Source organism: Lathyrus oleraceus, chromosome 7 (genome assembly GCF_024323335.1).
Source record: "Lathyrus oleraceus cultivar Zhongwan6 chromosome 7, CAAS_Psat_ZW6_1.0, whole genome shotgun sequence".
NCBI classification, from domain to species: Eukaryota; Viridiplantae; Streptophyta; class Magnoliopsida; order Fabales; family Fabaceae; genus Lathyrus; species Lathyrus oleraceus.
The window spans coordinates 425,015,008-425,031,065 of record NC_066585.1 but is presented as its reverse complement, the minus strand read 5'-3'; the positions used below and the strand labels follow the sequence as shown (position 1 = coordinate 425,031,065).

Here is a 16,058-nt window from a genome sequence, read left to right as displayed (position 1 = left end):
TGGTTTTAAAGAAAAAGTGCTCATGAGCTCGAATCTGGCATCAATTTTGTCCAATTCCAAGTATATAAAAAGATACAAGGATTTGAATTTTGAGGATCATGAACTGAGTTTCTTCGATTTGACCTCAAAGAAACTCAATCTTCTTGCCTACAATGATAGGACTTCAGACAACGAAAAACCAACAAGAATAGTGAAGAATTGAGAGAGAATTGAAGAGAAGAAGTTTCTGAAAAATCACCTTCGAGTTGATCTAATTCCACTTGATGTTGATCTGGATTTGATTACTTTCTCCTCCAAATGAGATGAAAAGGGAAGTGAATTTCTGGAGTTTGAACTTCCAAAAGATGAAGTTCAAGCTCGATTTCAAAAGAAACCTTAAGAAATTCTATGGCTGTGGGGGTTTGAATTGGTCTAGCAAAGCTTGGGAAAGGTGTTGATGATGAATCTGAAGCCTTAAGCTTGTTTAAATAGGCAATGCACTTGATATTTGCACCACTTGAAATTTGGACAAATTTGGAAACTCCTTTGCATAGGTGCATGGGCAATAATTTGGGCCTTAGGGATGATGCAATCCACTCCCAATTCGTGTAAAAAGTTGATGAATGCATCATGTGTAAGCATGCAAAAGAATTTGATCACTTGAAATCCAATCTTGCCAAAACACTTTCCATAATGAAGCCATGCACAAGTCCCTCAATTTTGATCCAAATGAGATGATCTTGTATGTTTTGGAAAGGTGAGATCAAGGGGAACAAATTTCATGTTGAAAATGTTTCCATTTGAAACTTGGATCATGATGAATTTTGAGGTAGAAGATTGAGAAATCAAACATATTTGAAAATTTTGTAAGTCCCAAGTCAAATGTTCACTTCTTCCACCTTGAATAACTTTTTCTATGGACTTCAGTGTTCCTTTATCAAAGTTATATCTATTTCAAACCTCTTAAATTTGGTCACAAATTTGATCTCATTTGGATTTGGCATGAAGGAGTTATGCATTTTAGAAGTTGAGGAAAATCACTTGTTCAATGGTAATGGCCCAAAATGACCTATAATGTTTCCTCTTGGGACATGCATTTGCAAGTTGAATTTGTACTTACTACAAAAATCAAAGTTGAAGTAGACATCTTTAATTTGGTAATGAAATTTTAATGGGTTGCATCTTATAAATAATGAGCAAGTTATGGCCTTGGGAAGTTGACCTTCAAACTAGGGTTTAGACAAAATGACCTATAATCTTTCACCATAAAAAATGACTTTCCAAGCAAAATTGGCTCTTTACTTTAACATGAAAGTTATTTGGAATGTCATTTTGAGTAACGTTGCTCTTGGAATCATCTTCATATGACAAAAATTGTAGGAGATAGGGTCTAGGGAACCCCGGTTTTGACTAGTTGACTTCCTCTGGTCAACCACCATGAACCAACTTGCTAGCTTGACATTTTCTTGACTTTTGGGACTCATGGAGGATAATATATGCATAATATGATGTAAGGTGAAGTATCCCTTGAAATATTTGATCAATTGTTGAAGAAACTTGTTGAAGAAGTCACACAAGATACCCAGATGAATTAGGGTTTCCCAGGCAAACCAACTCCAAACTCTTGATGATTTCTTGATCAAAATAACATGTGAAGAACATGTGGATCCATATATGATGCTTAGAGCCAATGTAAACCAATTTTTGATTGAGCTCCTTGCATTGAGGGTCTTAAACCCCAAATATGAAGAACATGTGGGATCTTAGGGTCAAAATTAGGGTCTTACAAGAGTGTTTGCTTTGAATGGTGTAGATGTCTCAAGATCAAATAAATTGATTCAAGGTACGTGTTTCATCTGTGGTGTTTCTCTTATTGTTATGATTGATAATGGTGTGGCATGTTCATTTATTTTTCTTCACTATGTCGATAACTTGAATCTTGAAGTGTCTTCTATGATTGGAAATATGTTCATTAATACCCCAACTAGAGGTTCAATGACTACTTCATTAGTGCGTTTAAATTGTCCTTTGACCATTTATGGTAAAGACTTTGGAGTTGACTTGATTTGTTTACCTTTGAGTCAACTCAATGTGATTTTAGGGATGAACTGACTAGAGTTCAATCATGTGTATATCAAATTTTTTGACAATATTGTGTTGTTTCTTGAACCCGAAGAGATTGCAGATTCGAGATTCATGTCCATCAGTCAGATTGAGATGTCTTTGATGGAGTATGATCAGGTGCTCGCGATGTTCGCTTCTTTGAGAGTGGAAATCAATGTTGTGGCTAATGATATGCTTGTGGTGTGTGAGTTTCCTAAGAACATTTGTCATTTTCCGCTGGAGCAAGAAGTTGAGTTTGCTATTGATAACACCAAATTACACCGTTATTTTGACTTGTTTTGGACATGTTTTATTATTGTTTTACCTCTATTTCTAGTGTTATGTGGGTATTTTATCTGCATTTCAAGTATTTGACCAAATAAGAGCCATGTGAGAAGAAACAAAGTAATTCAAATTCAAAATGAAGAGGAAATGGGAAATTACACACAAGGCGACCTACGTGGTATTCGCCATGGAGAATGTGTCATACCCCAATTTTGTCCGGGCATTTTAAAAATTTCATAAATTCGATTTTTATTTCAATTTGCATCAGTTGTACAGTATAACATGCATTTCATAATTAATAATATCTAAAATATCAGTCGGAATAAATTCTTGAAAATACAGACAATTTGGTTAAATCATTTCTCAAGTACGTGCAAAACCAGCGGGTAAAAAGTTTCGAAATTAAAATTGCAGACGCCAGTATTATTAATCTACGGTTCATGTAGTTTAACCTGGTGTGCTCGTTGTATTTTTCAGCAGCTGTTTCAGTTGCGTTTTGACCCACCTGAGCCTTTTAACCGGTGAAAATTTATTTCAAAATTTAAAAAAACGCTGTATTTTTTCAATAAGTATATTTTGTGCTGATCATTTTAGTGTGCCCGATTTAATTTTTCGAGCAAATTTATATTCGGCTTTTATTTATAATCGATAAATTATTTTTAGGTTAATTATTCAACTAAAGTAATTAAAATTTATTCAAATCAAAATACTTATTAGAAATTTTTAATAGAAAATTTTAAATAATAGTAGTTGTTTTAAAAAATAAAATGAAATTAGCATTGGATTCCTATTTTGTTACAGCTGGTATTCACACTTCCCACTCTGTCTTTTCTCTCTCACCTCACGTTTCCCTCACTCTACACGCCACCTACCTAAAGAAAAGAATAAGGTTTTGTCCGTGGAGATTGTTATATTTTACTCTCTCTGCTGACTTCACAAAGGGACCAACAGACACTAACTTACTCTCTCTCTCTCAAAGAATAAAGAAAAGGATTAAAACGGAAAAAGAGAAGAAGCCTCTGGATCTTTCCCTGAGCGCCTCACCCTTAACCATCACCATTCCTCTTCTTCAAATACTCCATCGTCTTCCACCCTTTCACCACACTAACACCTCATTTTCGCTTCCGCCGAAACAACCTAGAATAACCGTCGTGAATCGCCACCACTACAACTACGTTGCCGCATCATCGCTCAACCACCGTCAATTTTGAACCATCCTCCGTCTTCCTCATATATTCTGGCGATAAATTCCAGACCTCACCCCCGTGTCAATAACCGAACTCCTTCATACTCAGGCGAATCCACCTCTGTTCACCGACATTGCCGCCGCCACGGTTTGCTCTTCTAAATTCACCACAACCAACCGCGACGCAGATTCTCTCTTCCCCAACAGGCGAAACCAAGCAATAAACCTTCCAACTCCGCAGCGACAACAAACGACAGCAGTGACACCGCTTCGGTAAAAATATCAATTTCGTATGCTTGTGGTGTTGTGATTTTGAGATTAACTCTGTTATTACATTAAACTTTTATTAATTTCTGTTGTGTCACAAACTGTTGCAAGTATTATAGAGTGTGGATATTCTGAGATTGATTCCATTAGGTAGTGTTTTTTGAATATGACTATGGCCTCATTGTTTTCTACTGGTTTCCTATTGTGTTCTAGTTTGTAAATTGTCTTACCAAGGTGTTGTTGTAACCAACTTTAGAAGGCTTTTTGTTATTATGATAATTTGAATTGCTACTTGCATTTGTCATGTCCAGTTGGTTTTCTGTTTGGAGAAGTGGCTCTTATGGGCAAGGCTTTTGTTTATTGTTATATCCAATATTTTTTAATGTTATTCTCTTTACCTTCCGTTAATCGCATCATGTTGATTTCATAGACATATTAAACTTCATATTGAGTTGTATTGAACCAGTTTGGTATTTATTGCAATGAATTTGTTACATGTTTAATGTTATCATTTTCTTGCTGCGGGATTAAAGTGGTTTAGCGTTACGGTAACAGTTTGTGTTGTGTTTTCCTTGATATTATGCTGTTGGTTATAGCCACTGTTTTGATTTAGATTTGGTTGCATTAATCTATGTTGATTGTTGGTTTAGAATATCATAATGTTCTTTTCCGGGGTATTTTCGATGTGATCGTGTTGTTGTTGTTGTGTGCTTAAGTTGTCGCGTTTAAAATTGAATATCATTCGCAGCTTCGACGTGTAAATGTTTCGATTATGTTTCCGTTTCAATTGCATATTTACTTCCTTTCCGATTGGGTTATACCGTTTTGGTATTTGATATTATAATGTTGAAAATAATGTTATAAACAGGAACTTGTATCATATTCTGCTTCTGTTCTAGCTGTTAAATCATGCTTATAGCTATAATATTTGTTTCGGTTTCAATATGGTTGCATTACATGTCGGCTTTATTGCATAAATCTCAATGCCGAATTTCTTCGACCGACCATTCACGACAACAACCTTCGACATCGTGGTAACAACATGATTTATTTTTTGTATTATACTACTTTGTGTATGTCTTTTATTCGATTCCACGACGGTGTTTGTATGTCTTGTTGTTGTAGATTCGATCCCGTGAAACGTTTTGTTAATGGAGGATATATACTTTTGTTTATGAATTTGATTGGTGAAGGATGACAAAGCTCTCTTTTATTCCGGATTTTTCCTCTTGGATCTGTTAGAGATTTGCCTGCTGATAGTGTGAGTTTTATGTCTAAATTTTTCTGCATAATGACCACTGATATGGATGGTGTAAATTTGTGTTTTATATAATTTATCATAGTACTGGTAGTGTGAATATGGATCATGATATTTTATAGCATTAATAGTGTGGTGATGGAAAATAAATGGTTGACTTTTCTCTTGTTCTTTTTGTTTCTTAATTATCATTTTCATTCAAGTAAGAAATTTTGCTTTGTAAAATAATAATTAAAAGTTAGAAATCATTAAGTTTTTCTAAGTTTAGCTTTTTTATCCTCTATTTATTTATTGGGTGCTTTTCTATAGGTTTAAGTAATAGGTTAATTTAATCTATAAATTCTGGTTTGTTTCTTATCGATTTAGGTAACTCTTTTTGTAATGTTTTGAACTTAAGGGCTAGTTTTATGTCTAAATCGATACAATTTCGCCGCGTTTCGGTCCATTATGTACAACATTTCAATACCATTGTCGCTATGTACGAACCGACTTTGAGCACATTGTGCGTTAATTCGCTTCAATTATTCAAGTCAACTTTGTTCTAGGTATATATATCAGTTAATTAAAATTCATTTAAATTAGTTAATTTTAATAATTAATTTTAATTACCTTGAATATTTGATTTAATCAAATAATTTTGATTATATTAATTAAGTGGTTTAGTTAAATTTTAATTAATAATTTTTGTTAATTAAAGATTGATCACTATAGAAAATTCCTAATCATTTTCAAACCATACGAAAAAGGAGATGGTTTTGAGTTTTCAACTCCTCTCCTCGATTGTTTACGAATTCTTTTACTCGGTTAATCGAATGATTGTCATCTCTAATCCACTTAAGCACAAACCCCGATTAAATCAAAACACTTTTATAATAATGAAATGAAAAAGGAGATGACTTTGAGTCTTCAACTTCTCTCCTCGATTGTTTGAATACGAGTTCTCTTACTCGGTCAGTTAAACACTCGTCATTTCGTTACAAACTTCTAAACCCGATTAAATCAAATTATTTTCGTAATAAGCTAAATGAAAAGGGAGATGACTTTGAGTTTTCAACTTCTCTCCTCATCTGTTTGAATACGATTTCTCTTACTCGATTAGTCGAACAATTGTCATTTTTCCGCAAATCAATAAATCAATCAAAATTGTACGAAAAGAGAGATGGTCTTGAGTTTTCAATTCCCCTTCTCAAATGCTTGGATATGAGTTATCTTACTTAGACATTCAAGTACTTGTCGTTCATTCTAAAATACACCAACCATACGCAAACCTATTTTCATAATCACTCAGATGCAAAAGAACGTGGTCTAGAGTCTTTTATTCCCTTTCCCGATTATTAGGATACGAGTTGTCTTACTCGACTATCCGAGTATTCGTCATCCATTCAAAAACACCCTAATCATCATTAAAATCCTTTTACAATTAAGGATGAAAAATAAAATGGATTAGAGTCTTCTATTCCCTTTCCTGTTTGTTAGGATACGAGTTGTCTTACTCGACTATCTAAATAATCATCATCCAACCAAAAACATCTCAACCAATCAAAACATCCAACATATTAATCCAACTTGTCACCCTCGTGTGACCAAAACTCTTTGCAGAAAGAACACTGTTAATCCTTTCTAATGCGCATAACAAACCAATGCTTAAGCCTCCGCCGAGAGTAAACAAGCCAGCGTTTAGCCTTTAGAACACGATCTAAATAGTTGTTCATTAAAAAACACCAACCAACCGTAGTTCCCCGAACTACGAATGCTCTGATTTCCTTATTTAAGGATACGTAGGCAGGAGATTGTTGTATCTTCGCGAGCACACTAATAAAAAAACCTCCCCTTTCCCTTTCTGAGGTTCTCATCCATTTCTATTTTTCAATATTTTATAACCCAAAGATAACAAACAAGCATAAATTAACACACGAAACGTACATTAGAACTAAAAGGTTCCCGTTGAGTACAACGGACGTAAGGGGTGCTAATACCTCCCCCTTACGTAATCCACTCCCGAATCCGAATATGGTTGCGAAGACCATTATTCCATTTCCTTAAGGTTTTATCGATATTTTTCTATCCCTTCATTGGGATAAATAAAGTTTGGTGGCGACACTTTTCGAACATAAATTTTTTCCGCGACCATCGCGAGGAATCGTATTTTTCGAGATGCGACAGATGGCGACTCTGCTGGGGACGCTCCAAGCAAAAGAGAGTGAAGCCTAATTTAGTTCAGTTTCTGTATTGTGTGTTAATCTTGTTTGTTTGTCTATTATTTATTTTTTATTCTGCTATTATTATTCTGTCATAATTATTATATTGTGATTTATTGATTATGTATTATTGGGGTTCTCTGGTTGGTGATACTTTGTGAGATAGGTTCTCTACCCGAGTCTGAGAAAAACCATAAGATTAAGTTGGTGGTTGCATAGTGGGCGCCCACAAGGAGTCTTCCTTGTTGGGAAGATACGAAGACCCCGCCTAAAGGAGATTCTCTTGAGATATTATTGCCCGACGAGTTTTTGTCACGACGATAGTATTCTCAAGTCTGGATCAATGACTCTGGGGACCTTTTAACCCATTATATCCGGCGGTTATGTAGTATTAACCTATGAAGTTTCAGACTTGTTGGGTTAATACGAAAGCCCTAATCAGATGAGATCCCTTGGACGTATTACTATCTTACAGTAATATTTCCAACCTCGATCTATGACTCTAAGAACCTTGTTAGAACCCTGGACTCGAGAGTCGTGTAGTAGAATCCTCATGGAGTTTTCCTTGTTGGGATAATACAAAGACCTCACCTAGACGAGATCTTCTTAAGGATACTATTGTCCGACGAGTCTTCGTCACGACAGTGACATCCTCAAGAAATATCCATGACTCTGGGAACCTACCAACTGTAGAGGCTACCCATGGGGTTCCATTAATCAGAGATACCTGTCATTTACCTGTTATTCTGATCCATCTGAAAACACTTTGAACCTGTGATCCTGAACATGTCACTACAACTCATACACATATCATTGCATCTGCAATCGTCATGCATTACATATCACCTTTCATACAAAATATATACAAAAAAACTCATCCACCCTTCGTCCATAGCCTACAGTTGATTTCCCGATACTCATATCATACTTGAAGTAGCTCTTGAAAGATCATGGATCCGTTGGAGCAAAGTCATATTGCATTGGGAGGATATGTGGACTCGATGAAAAATCAGCTAGACCAACTTGTGGAAGCTATGATAGTTTCATCGAAAAAGGAAGACATCCTCAACACTGGCAATCGTTGAACTGATTTGTGTCTATTTTTGCAATTGTAGTTTCTTTGTTGTTAAAAGCTGTTTGTGTTTAAACATTGTTGTTTTTAATGGTAATATTGATGAAGTAATGATGCATGTTTTAAATTAATTATCTCGCATTCGCTCATTTTTCTTCTCTTATATCAAAAACAAAAATACATCATTGTTTCACCCATTCGCTTTTCTTTATCATAACCTTTGTTTTAGCAAATATTTGAGGGAGGATGACGAAAACAAGTTACCCATAATTGCTGACTATATGCTTTCGGATAAAATCTTGCTGATGATGTACAGGCATTGTTTCAAATTTCCAAACACTGGAGAGATAAGGAGTTAATCCCTAGTCAACCACTTCGAGCCTGAAGTAGGAGTTTCTTTCAGATCTAAAAAACCTTACATTAAACCTGGGGTAGGGTAGTGTTCAGTTAATCTGACTATGCATTCAAATCATAAGATGAAATATCTAGTATGTGGATCAACTACATGACATTCTTCGCACACATCCTAAAGTGTCGAAGGAACCTTGAAAAATCAAAAAGTTATGACGGTTGTTCTTCAATGACCAATGACTTGGCAGTCACATTCTAAAAAAGGGAATCAATAAAAAGCCCGCTAAGTCGATACGCCAAAAGGAGACTTAGGCAAAAACCAGGGCAATCCCGATGGACTAAAGCTTCAAAAAGCAGTCCATGCAAAAGTTAGGGATCAAAACAAAAATCAAAGAAGGTCACGAAAACCCTCAACAAAATAAAAGCAAGATTTAGTGACCACCATATCAAGAATCAAAGGGTCACCAATATCCATGAAGAGCAAAATAAAGTGTCTGTCATTTCAAGAGATCTTACACCTGCAAAATCTCTTAAAAGTTGAATGTGTATGGCGAATTAACTGAGCATAGGACTGGAGTTTATCAAGAAGAAGGGTGGGTACAGAAACAATTTTAAGCCTCATATCCATTGTTTCGATAATCGTGAACCAAGCCACGTTACAACCCTTAAATGACCTAATTGAAGTAGGGTTTATTCCGAAAGCATACTACATCAAGGTTGCGTAAACTGACTCCTAAAAATTTGCTAATCTTTTACTTTGGTACAATCTTCTTGTTGTATCCTTCGCATTGTTAAATCATCATTGCGTTTGGATTAAAATGGTTCACTCGTCACACATTATCACATCATTCAAATAAATTCTTTTCAAAACTTGCATGAGTATCGCATTAAAATTACCATTTCTGAACAAGCAATTTTAACTGCAAGTCAGTACTTGACGTCAAGGAAATTCCAACAATAAGAAACAATTAGAGGAACTTGGACATTCGTTGGTGCTAACCCGAATCAAGACTACCTCATAACCCACGAATCAGGTGCATGCCACCTAAACATCAGTTGATCATAGGAAGATTACTCCAAGAATTGGCCAGTCTTAAACAGCTTCCAACATCTGTTAATAAATGTGCAAATCATTTCAAGAATCAGTTGATCCAGAGCAAATCATCTCAGGACTCTATTAACTAGGGGAAAATCAGCTAGAGGTTATATTGTCCAGGGGCAGACCCCTTCAATGTTCAGTTAGGGTGAGTTAAGTCGCTTCAACGCTCATACCGGGGCAAGCTACCTCAAGAGCACAGAAAGTCAACCACTCCAAGAATCGGTTAACCAAGGATAAATCCTTTCATGGATCAAAATTCTGGGGCAATCCATCTCCAAATTATGGTACAATTGCTTTCAAAATCCTTTCGAGGTAAACATTTTGCATAGACCCATCACATTGGGGCAAGATGAGCCTCATAGGAGCAAGTCCTCTCCATGTTTTCAAGCTGGTCAATCAAAAAATTTGGTCGCACGTCAGCAACCATAGAGTTTGAGACAAGTGTCAGGGAATCATGATATCATCCCATAAAACAACCATCTGGCATACAGAAGCCTTTTTGCAAAGAACCTTCTCTTCCAATACCCACGCATGGGCATTTTGAAAACTTGTAAGTCATAGCATAAATCATCCTCATGCATTAGTCATGTCGCTTTGCTCTAGCATAAAGCCATGCATATCATATCATTTATCAGGCATAACCCATAACATGAACCTGACATCAAAAATCCTTGAAACCCAAAATCCGACGCCAAAGTCCAGTTCCCGTCTGGCAATTTATTACAAAGTCCAGTTCTCGCCTGGAAATTTATTACAAAGTCCAGTTTTCATCTGGCAAACCTTTTTCAAAAGTCCAGTTCCCATTTGGCAATTTATTTCAAAGTCCAGTTCTCATCTGGCAACCTTTTTCAAAAGCCCAGTTCCCATCTGGCAATTTATTTCAAAGCCCAGTTCCCGTCTGGCAACCTTTTTAAAAATCAGTTCCTGTCTGACAATTTATTTCTAAGTCCAGTTCTCGTCTGGCGACTTATTTCAAAATCCAGTTCCCGTCTGGCAAACTATATCAAAAATCAGTTCTTGGACGACAAATCATTTTCCAAATACCAGTTCTCGTTTGGTAAACTATCTCTTAATACTAGTTCTCGTCTGGTAGGTCACCTATTTCGATACCAGTTCTCGTTTGGTAGTCAATTATTTTCACCAGTTCTCGTCTGGTAGCCTACTTTAAAAATCAGTTTCTGTCTGACAAACAAAAACAAATTCAGTCTCGTCTGACATTTTAATTATTTTCCCCAGTTCGTGTCTGGTAACATATCCTTCAAGTTATGTCCTCATCTAGCAGTTCCCATATAAAGTCCAACCTCATTGGCAGTCAAGAATAATCTTAAACCCTACAAAAATATCCAATTACCCAGTTGCATTCCCACATGCATCACACGAATCATCCATACATGGTTTTCCTACCAAACAGAAAATTCAAAAAACACAGTCATATCAATCATCAGCATACTCATGCATAACGCTCCCACAAAATGGGAATTTCAACAAAACAAAAATCATTCGCATTCCTACATGCGCATCCAAATATCCCCAGCAATTGCATATTTACATGCATCTCATGCATCATCCCATGCATGGTATTCCCACCCAAAGTGGAACATCATACAAAAGTCAAATATTAAATATCAGGATCCAAGGTCATTCATGATTATCTTAGACATTCCTCATTTCCAAGTGAAGTTATTACCCTGCATATGCTTGTGGGATTATTTCTCAGGAAATCATTTTTCAACTTTATGATTAATAATGATATTCCCAGTATTTTCTTTACAATCATTGCTCCCCAAGTAGGGGTTACCCTAAAAAGTCTCTTATGAGCTTTTCCCCCTGCAAAGCATTTCCAGTAAATCTCCCTCAAAAGGAGTCTTTTCTTAAATATTTCCCCCCCAACAGACGAATATTCGAGATACTGCTTCATTTATCTGAAGAATCTCATTTCTCTGTTTGAGATACTGCTTCATTCATTTGAAGAATCTCATTTTTGTTTTTAGAGATATTGCTCTAATATCCTCAAAGAGTCTTAGATTCGGTTAAGGTATTTTTCCCTTGTTGGAATATCTTAATTCTATCATATAAGATGCTGCTTCGACTCGATACAGAGAGTCTCATTTTTGCTGTTTGAGATACTGCTTCATTAATATGGAGAATCTCATTTCAGATTTCTAGAGATACTACTCTAAGTATTCTCGGAGAGTCTTAGATTCAATTAAGGTATCATTCCCTTGTTCGGAATATCTTAATTCTATCATATAAGATGCTGCTTTGACTCGATACAGAGAATCTCATTTTTACTGTTTGAGATACTGCTTCATCAATATGAAGAGTCTCATTTCAGATTTTTTAGAGATACTGCTCTAAGTATCCTCGGAGAGTCTTAGATTCAATAAAGGTATCATTCCCTTGTTCGGAATATCTTAGTTCTATCATATAAGATGCTGCTTCGACTCGATACAGAGAATCTCATTTTTACTGTTTGAGATACTGCTTCATCAATATGAAGAGTCTCATTTCAGATTTTTTAGAAATATTGCTCTAAGTATCCTCGGAGAGTCTTAGATTCAATTAAGGTATCATTCCCTTGTTCGTAATATCTTAATTCTATCATATAAGATGCTGCTTCGACTCGATACAGAGAATCTCATTTTTACTGTTTGAGATACTGCTTCATCAATATGAAGAGTCTCATTTCAGATTTTTTAGAGATACTGCTCTAAGTATCCTCGGATAGTCTTAGATTCAATTAAGGTATCATTCCCTTGTTCGGAATATCTTAATTTTATCATATAAGATGCTGCTTCGACTCGATACAGAGAATCTCACTTTTACTGTTGAGATGCTGCTTCATCAATATGAAGAGTCTCATTCCAGATTTCTTTTAAAGATATTGCTCTAGTATCCTCGGAGAATCTTAGATTCGGTTGAGGTATCACTCCCTTGTTGAAATGTCTCAATTATATCATGTAAGAAACTGCTTCGTTGATCCCTAGAGAATATCGTGTTTTCAGTTCAAGACAATGTTCTGCTAATTTTCAGAAAGTCTTAGATACAGTTGACGTATCATTCCATTATTGGAATATCTTGATCATGACATCCAAGATACTGTTCTGACGATTCCCAGAGAGTCTTGACTGTTTCATTTTACCTTTTGATAATTTTTCTTACTGCATTTTGTTTCTGCACTTCTTCCTTGCATTTCAAGGGACAAAATTTGGGTCTTTTCGTATTTAATTACCTTCCACTACGAATGTATGAAGACTGTTGTCATTCTTACCTTCTAGTTCAAGATAATGAAATAGGGGTAGCTGTCATACCCCAATTTTGTCCGGGCATTTTAAAAATTTCATAAATTCGATTTTTATTTCAATTTGCATCAGTTGTACAGCATAACATGCATTTCATCATTAATAATATCTAAAATATCAGTCGGAATAAATTCTTGAAAATACAGACAATTTGGTTAAATCATTTCTCAAGTACGTGCAAAACCAGCGGGTAAAAAGTTTCGAAATTAAAATTGCAGACGCCAGTATTATTAATCTACGGTTCATGTAGTTTAACCTGGTGTGCTCGTTGTATTTTTCAGCAGCTGTTTCAGTTGCGTTTTGACCCACCTGAGCCTTTTAACCGGTGAAAATTTATTTCAAAATTTAAAGAAACGTTGTATTTTTTCAATAAGTATATTTTGTGCTGATCATTTTAGTGTGCCCGATTTAATTTTTCGAGCAAATTTATATTCGGCTTTTATTTATAATCGATAATTTTTTTTAGGTTAATTATTCAACTAAAGTAATTAAAATTTATTCAAATCAAAATACTTATTAGAAAATTTTAATAGAAAATTTTAAATAATAGTAGTTGTTTTAAAAAATAAAATGAAATTAGCATTGGATTCCTATTTTGTTACAGCTGGTATTCACACTTCCCACTCTGTCTTTTCTCTCTCACCTCACGTTTCCCTCACTCTACACGCCACCTACCTAAAGAAAAGAATAAGGTTTTGTCCGTGGAGATTGTTATATTTTACTCATTCTGCTGACTTCACAAAGGGACCAACAGACACTAACTTACTCTCTCTCTCAAAGAATAAAGAAAAGGATTAAAACGGAAAAAGAGAAGAAGCCTCTGGATCTTTCCCTGAGCGCCTCACCCTTAACCATCACCATTCCTCTTCTTCAAATACTCCGTCGTCTTCCACACTTTCACCACACTAACACCTCATTTTCGCTTCCGCCGAAACAACCTAGAATAACCGCCGTGAATCGCCACCACTACCACTACGTCGCCGCATCATCGCTCAACCACCGTCAATTTTGAACCATCCTCCGTCTTCCTCATATATTCCGGCGATAAATTCCAGACCTCACCCCCGTGTCAATAACCGAACTCCTTCACACTCAGGCGAATCCACCTTTGTTCACCGACATCGCCGCCGCCACGGTTTGCTCTTCTAAATTCACCACAACCAACCGCGACGCAGATTCTCTCTTCCCCAACAGGCGAAACCAAGCAACAAACCTTCCAACTCCGCAGCGACAACAAGCGACAGCAGAGACACCGCTTCTGTAAAAATATCAATTTCGTATGCTTGTGGTGTTGTGATTTTGAGATTAACTCTGTTATTACATTAAATTTTTATTAATTTTTGTTGTGTCACAAACTGTTGCAAGTATTATAGAGTGTGGATGTTCTGAGATTGATTTCATTAGGTAGTGTTTTTTGAATATGACTATGGCCTCATTGTTTTCTACTGGTTTCCTATTGTGTTCTAGTTTGTAAATTGTCTCACCAAGGTGTTGTTATAACCAACTTTAGAAGGCTTTTTGTTATTATGATAATTTGAATTGCTACTTGCATTTGTCATTTCCAGTTGGTTTTCTGTTTGGAGAAGTGGCTCTTATGGGAAAGGCTTTTGTTTATTGTTATATCCAATATTTTTAATGTTATTCTCTTTACCTTCCGCTAATCGCATCATGTTGATTTCATAGACATATTAAACTTCATATTTAGTTGTATTGAACTAGTTTGGTATTGATTGCAATGAATTTATTACATGTTTAATGCTATCATTTTCTTGCTGCGGGATTAAAGTGGTTTAGCGTTACGGTAACAGTTTGTGTTGCGTTTTCCTTGATATTACGTTGTTCGTTATAGCCACTGTTTTGATTTAGATTTGGTTGCATTAATCTATGTTGATTGTTAGTATTAGAATGTCGTAATGTTCTTTTCCGGGGTATTTTCGATGTGATCGTGTTGTTGTTGTTGTGTGCTTAAGTTGTCGCGTTTAAAATTGAATATCATTCGCAACTTCGACGTGTAAATGTTTCGATTATGTTTCTGTTTCAATTGCATATTTACTTCCTTTCCGATTGGGTTATACCGTTTTGGTATTTGATATTATAATGTTGAAAATAATGTTATAAACAGGAACGTTCTTGTATCATATTCTGCTTCTGTTCTAGCTGTTAAATCATGCTTATAGCTATAATATTTGTTTCGGTTTCAATATGGTTGCATTACATGTCGGCTTTATTGCATAAATCTCAATGCCGAATTTCTTCGACCGACCATTCACGACAACAACCTTCGACATCGTGGTAACAACATGATTTATTTTTTGTATTATACTACTTTGTGTATGTCTTTTATTCGATTCCGCGGCGGTGTTTGTATGTCTTGTTGTTGTAGATTCGATCCCGTGAAACGTTTTGTTAATGGAGGATATATGTTTTTGTTTATGAATTTAATTGGTGAAGGATGACAAAGCTCTCTTTTATTTCCGGATTTTTCCTCTTGGATCTGTTAGAGATTTGCCTGCTGATAGTGTGAGTTTTTGTCTAATTTTTTTTACATAATGACCACTGATATGGATGGTGTAAATTTGTGTTTTATATAATTTATCATAGTAGTGGTAGTGTGAATATGGATCATGATATTTTATAGCATTAATAGTGTGGTGATGGAAAATAAATGGTTGACTTTTCTCTTGTTCTTTTTGTTTCTTAATTATCATTTTCATTCAAGTAAGAAATTTTGCTTTATAAAATAATAATTAAAAGTTAGAAATCATTAAGTTTTTCTAAGTTTAGCTTTTTTATCCTCTATTTATTTATTGGGTGCTTTTCTATAGGTTTTAGTAATAGGTTAATTTAATCTATAAATTCTGGTTTGTTTCTTATCGATTTAGGTAACTCTTTCTGTACGTTTTGAACTTAAGGACTAGTTTTATGTCTAAAATACATTTAAGTTATTTTTAATCAAAA

General features: G+C 35.3%; 1 long non-coding RNA gene across 1 annotated transcript; it reads right to left on the bottom strand.

Annotated features, from left to right (window-relative positions):
• Positions 1–3,393: 3,393 nt before the first annotated feature.
• Positions 3,394–14,573, bottom strand: LOC127105487 (uncharacterized). Its single transcript, XR_007795015.1, has 2 exons — positions 14,039–14,573; positions 3,394–3,504 (listed from the first exon to the last, which is right to left on the bottom strand). It is a non-coding gene; the product is annotated as an uncharacterized LOC127105487 (long non-coding RNA).
• Between the last annotated feature and the right edge of the window lie 1,485 nt (positions 14,574–16,058).